Raw genomic sequence first — 6,606 nt, forward strand, 5'->3', positions numbered from 1 at the left:
TATTGGTATACAAGTCACACCATGTGCCGTCCTATTAGCCCCATTGAAACAGTGTAATTATTTTATCCTACAGTACCAGGTCTTCCTAGACGGTCTCCCATACCAGTACTAACCAGGCTTTTACTGTATCGCTTCCAAGATCAGACAGGTTTGGGCATAATCAGTAAAATATGACTGTAGGTTAATCAGTATCACTGAAAATAATTGGGATCTGCCCTATGCACATGGTATAAACCTGTTAGAAAAATGTAGGACTGTTTGCAACAGAAACGCCCAGTTAATTGATGATAGATTTTCAAAAGAAGGAATGCAGAGGCATATCTTGCTAGTGATGCACACAGTTCATATTAGGTAATATAACAAAAGATAATGATAATGGTATAAGTGTACAACACATGTGATAAAGTCCTAGATCAATTAATATTACACTGAATATGGAAAATAATAATAACAATAAATAGAATTTATAAATTAGCCACAGATTGACTGAGAGCCACACCTAAATATCTCTTAAGCTGCACAAATGCGCTTAACACAGAGGATATAAACACCCTTTATGTGCTGAGTGAAAAAACTGTTAGATACTATAGAAAGTCAAATGCTAGGGTTTAGTGTCCCACATGAATCTCAACAGTACACATCTATGTTTGAACAAGCAAACTAACAGAAAATCAGCATGAAAAAGGGGACGTAGTGCATACATTTGTGTCAGTTCATCAAATACCAAAAATCAGCCTCAGTGCATAGTTTAAACTGACCAATATAATAAGCTGTCAGTAAATTACAACCTGATCAAGAACAGTCGGTTATCAAGTTAAATAGACAGCTATAGATTGATTTTTTCTTCATTTTTAAAAATCATTGTTTCCCTTTGAGTGGTAGAAATACTTGCCTTTGCTTTCTTAATACATCTCTTGCTATAACCTCTTTCTATAAGTTCAATACTTTTCTTCTTATAAGTTGTTTCTTCTGAGCAGTTCCGTTTAAGACGTAGAAATTCACCTTTAGGCAAGTTTTCTACAGTTGGTGGAAAATGGGCACTAGTTTGATGTAAAAGGCTATTGGTCGCTGTTGTTTTACGAAAGAGTTCAGTGTGAATTGCACCTTCGTTGGTTCTATAAATTTTGAAGAAATTTTTTTTGGAATAAACAAGAGTGAAGACACTGGAACCATAAGATTCATCGGCAATTTCTGTAAGGAATGGAGGACTATCCAAGATATAATACAGAGACACTGGTCAATTGTATTGTTGGATGAAGATTTATCCCAAACATTGGATACTAAAGTAGCTATGGGCTGGTGACGATCAAGGAATTTTACGGGACAATTTTGTCCATAGTCATTTTATTAAATTCCCCAAAAAAGATAGAACAACTCTGGGTTCCTTCCCATGTGGGACATGCAAAGCATGTCAATACATGGTTAAGTGTGATAAGGTTCAGGACAGGTATGGTCAGACCATCCCAATAAAAGACTTTATTAATTGTAGTGCTACGGGAGTAGTATATTGTCTCACATGTTGTTGTGGTATGAAGTATGTTGGAATTACATCTAGGAACTTCAGACAATGCATCTTGGAGCACGTTGGAACCATCAGAAATGCTACAACAGATCTTGTTAAGTTCAAGAAGCTTACTTCAGTTGCTAGGCATTTTCATTCCCACCACCAAGATAACCCAAAGGATTTGCGAGCATTTGGCTTGGAGAAAATCGTACTGGGAATCCAGGGAGGTGACTTAATGCAACAATTAATGAAATGAGAGAGTCTCTGGACATTTAAATTGGGTGTTCTATCACCAAAAGGAATGAATGAGTACATTAATTATGAGGTGTTCTTATAAATAAATGCCAACCTCTTCCTATGGGGTGTTCTTATAAATTACAATTCTACTTATCAAATTTTATTCAATGGGATTGGTATGTTACCACATTTTAATTTGTAATTATATTGGTATTTTTATCACTATCAGGGTTATTGACCCTCATCATCCATCACTCTAATCACTATTGAATTTTAGTTAATAATAATAATAATAATAATAATAATAATAATATTTTGCACAGTTTTACTATGGCACATTAAGATATGCAATAAGGATTTGTTGCTCACATCTTTTTAGTTTAATTCATTGTATTTATGAATTGGTCAATTGTTTTGTATTTAATAATTTTGTTCACCTTATTGCACATTAATTTATTATATATTTTATGCACACAATTTATTCAATATTTTCCAGTGTGCCCACTTTTATTAGTCTAACATTTTTATATACCAATATTATTATTGTATTTGTTTTGTTATTAAATACACTTAACTTAATAGGTTAATCACTATTTATTTGTAATTTTATACTACCCACTGTAGTATGATTAATTTTATTTTTAATTATGTGAGTTAATCTCATTTTAATTATCCCTAGATACTATTACTGTATCGTATAATAACCATATATTCCTTCACATTGCTTCACTAGGGCAGTTTACCGTTTTTGTTTATAACAACTTAATAAGAGTCCAATGGGATCTGTGGTGGTTTAAAGTGTGGTCAGGTCTCTGACTACAACCACCATTAGGCATTGTAGCTTGCCTATAATCAGCCTCTGATGATTATTATTTGACTATATCATCCACACATTTTTTCCTCAATTCTTTTTATAAGATGATGTACACAATATGTAACTTTTTTATTGCTATTTATTTTATTACCATTACCAGCAAACATTGCTGTCTATTCTGGTTTATTTCAATGGATTTCCTGGTGATGAACTTTATCAGGAATAATGATGTGTATTCCTGCATATGTGGGCGGAGTTATCACCACTGATTAGAATTAATTATTTCCGTGTTTACTGGGATTAGAATTTTTGATTATTGTTACCTTATAGCATTGCGGTTCGTTTAAATCAGTCAATAGGTTATCTGCTTACTAAAGGCTAATGTAATATTCAATATAGTTTTCTACATAAGTTCCTTAAATTGTCCCAGTATGATATATAGTGGTTAATTCTTCCGTGATATTTTGATTTACTTGACTACAACTACCAGCAAGCATTGTGACCACCCTGATTCATTCCATTGGGTAACCGGATAACATGTTGCATTAGGACCTATGGAGCGTATCTCTGAATACGGGGGTGGGGTTATTACCCTGACTAGCGCTGATTGTCAGTGTGTACTGGGATTCGACCTGGGGGTAAGTGACGTGTATACTCTACACTCTTAAATTAGACTGCTATTTGCCCTTATTTTCACAGGAGGTGAACAAGCCTTAATATGGGCGAAACGCGCATCCTTGTTTCATAACTAAGTTGCTAATGTTTTTGGAGACCCAGTCAGTGCACGGACCGGACTCCTTATGATACCACACTGGTATCGTATGTTGCTGGCAGCCTACTTTGTCTGGTCAGCTTTAGTTGTTTACTATCGTTTTTAATAGCCTGCACATCGCTGATAGAGCATCACATATAGTCAGTTCATAACTGCCCACTAAGGCTGATACTATATATTTTTCGTCAGCCTGCAAATGACTATCATGAGTTAACCTTTGTTAATATACTATAACATTGCCGATGGTTTACCTTGCCCGATCAATCTATAGCTGTCTATTTAGCTTGATAACCGACTGTTCTTGATCAGGTTTTAATTTACTGACAGCTTATTATATTGGTCAGTTTAAACTATGCACTGAGGCTGATGTTTGGTATTTGATGAACTGACACAAATGTATGCACTACGTCCCCTTTTTCATGCTGATTTTCTGTTAGTTTGCTTGTTCAAACATAGATGTGTACTGTTGAGATTCATGTGGGACACTAAACCCTAGCATTTGACTTTCTATAGTATCTAACAGTTTTTTCACTCAACACATAAAGGGTGTTTATATCCTGTGTTAAGCGCATTTGTGCAGCTTAAGAGATATTTAGGTGCGGCTCTCAGTCAATCTGTGGCTAATTTATAAATTCTATTTATTGTTATTATTATTTTCCATATTCAGTGTAATATTAATTGATCTAGGACTTTATCACATGTGTTGTACACTTAAACCATTATCATTATCTTTTGTTATATTACCTAATATAAACTGTGTGCATCACTAGCAAGATATGCCTCTGCATTCCTTCTTTTGAAAATCTATCATCAATTAACTGGACGTTTCTGTTGCAAACAGTCCTACATTTTTCTAACAGGTTTATACCATTTGCATAGGGCAGATCCCCAATTATTTTCAGTGATACTGATTAACCTACAGTCATATTTTACTGATTATGCCCAAACCCATCTGATCTTGGAAGCGATACAGTAAAAGCCTGGTTAGTACTGGTATGGGAGACCATCTAGGAAGACCTGGTACTGTAGGATAAAAGGATAGAGGATAAAAGTTTCAATGGGGCTAATAGGACGGCACATGGTGTGACTTGTATACCAATATCCATGGTACTCTCCTATTTCATTAAAAGTATATTCACTGATATTGTATTTTTTTCATGTGGTATGTGAATTGCAGAAATTATTTAAATTAATATTTTCGCCAATTAATTTTGTGACTATTGGTACCTCTGAATATCATTTTTAATATATATATATTAAAGGTTAATTTTTAATTAAATATTTTTTAATTTTTCTTCTAAGTGTGCCCCAACAAAAAGTCATACTTCTCTCTTAGTGTTTGACTATGCATGGGTACATGCAATATACCAAAGGTGTATCTGCTATCTGTCCATATATTTACACTCTTTCCTTCTGCTAGTTGACATGCTTTTATCAGTGCTTTTAATTCAGCCAACTGTGCTGAGTGTGGATGTGGAAGTGGAGCAGATACAACAGTTCTTGTGTCATCTACTACTGCGTACCCTGATTGAGTTGCTCCCATTTCTGTCTATCCTTGACAACTTCCATCAACATAATAAACTAATCAGGGTTATGGAGCGGTGTTTCGTCCAGGTCTATCCTTGGGGTAAATTGCTCATCAACATGTTTCACACAATCATGAGATACTTCCTGTCCTACATGCCATTCCTCCCTCTGAAACTCATCAGTATCATTAACTGGTAACAGTGTAGCTAGGTTCAAAACATTACACTTAACCAGAGTGATATTTGTAGGCATAATGAGGGCTAATTCCCCCTGTGTGAGTCATGCAGCAGTGAAATGCCTAGGTTTCTGGCAGGTAAGTAATGCTGCAACAGCATGAGGAACATGAACTTTAAGGTTGTACCCCAACACTATGTCTGCTGATTTGTCCACTAGCAAAGCTGCTATTGTTATTGCCCTTAAAGAGGCAGGTAATCCTCTTGCCACTGCATCTAGTTGGGAGCTGTAATACACAACTGGCCTTTGTTTACTGCCATGTAACTGTTTGAGTACCCCCATTGCATGACCCATGTATTCATGACAAAATAAGGAAAAGAGCTGTTTGTAATTAAGTAAACCTAAAGTTGGTACTGCTTTGAGGTCGTCTTAATTGCTGAAATGATAATTTGGTCTGGTCTGTATGCAGCACAGGTTCTGGCACCGAAGCTTTGGTTAGGTCATACAAAGGTGCAGTTAACTGTGAATAGTTGAGTATCCAGTTTCTACAGTAACCCACTATTCCAAGGAAACCCCTTAACTTTCTCTGGTTAATGGGCAACCTGATTTCTTGTATTGCTGCAATTCTATCTGGGGATAGATGTCTAAAGCCCTCAGACAAACAACAACCAATGTAGGAAACTTTAATCTGACAGAATTGTATCTTCTCTTGTGATACTTTGTGTCCATTGTGAGCTAGGAACTTTAGAAGTTCCGCTATGTCCATAACTGATGTGTGAAAATTTGGGGAGCATAGTAAGAGAAAAAATGAGGACCAGAAGGTGCACTCCTGAAGTTTCTCTATATTGTATGCCTGTATATCAAGATATGATATATTCATTATCTTTAAACATAACCTTTATTTCATGTTAATTTAAAACACAGAAACCATTGGCAATTTTATCATGGGCAAAATAAAGTTAGAAAAAGTTAAAAAAGTATGAATACTGTGATTAAAATTATACATCCACTGTATCAGTGTTTTCTTATATTATTCCTAGGTATTGGAAAATAAATATAATTCAATTGATCAGTGCTTAGTTATGTATTTTTATCATCAGTATAGTAATTTGAGCCACACAGTCCATATCATACACTCTTCTCACTAAATAGTGTCTCTCCTTTATTTTGTTTCAAAAATGTCCTTTGACACATTTGAGTCGATTGTACTCTATTACTTAAGGTGGGCATACACGTCCAGATTAAATGCCTGCCAGCCGCAGATGTCTGCGGCATACACTGTGAGATTTATCACAGTGTATTAGCCCCGACATCTGCACTCTGCCCCCAGGGAGGAGACATTTCCCTATTCCTTCCATGGGAAGGAATTCAGGAAATGTCTGTCTGTTGGCCGCAGTTGGGCATACACATATATGAAACCGATAGAGGAGCATGTCAGGGAGAGCTGCGCTATATTGTGTACTGTGCACGTTTTGTTGTAGTGGAGAATGGGACCTTTGCAGGCACCCAGAAAAGGGGATGTGGCCTCACATGAAATGACATGCCTGCGAGCCACTCCTCCTTGTTTTCATCACTCTG

At 35.9% G+C, this 6,606-nt stretch overlaps 1 pseudogene; it reads left to right on the plus strand.

Moving 5' to 3' along the window:
* The first annotated feature begins 4,241 nt into the window (after nt 1-4,241).
* LOC148443169 (5S ribosomal RNA) lies at nt 4,242-4,359 on the plus strand (annotated as a pseudogene).
* The last annotated feature ends 2,247 nt before the right edge of the window (nt 4,360-6,606 follow it).

Source organism: Taudactylus pleione, unplaced genomic scaffold (assembly GCF_031769625.1).
Source record: "Taudactylus pleione unplaced genomic scaffold, aTauple2 ptg001321l, whole genome shotgun sequence".
Taxonomy (NCBI): domain Eukaryota; kingdom Metazoa; phylum Chordata; class Amphibia; order Anura; family Myobatrachidae; genus Taudactylus; species Taudactylus pleione.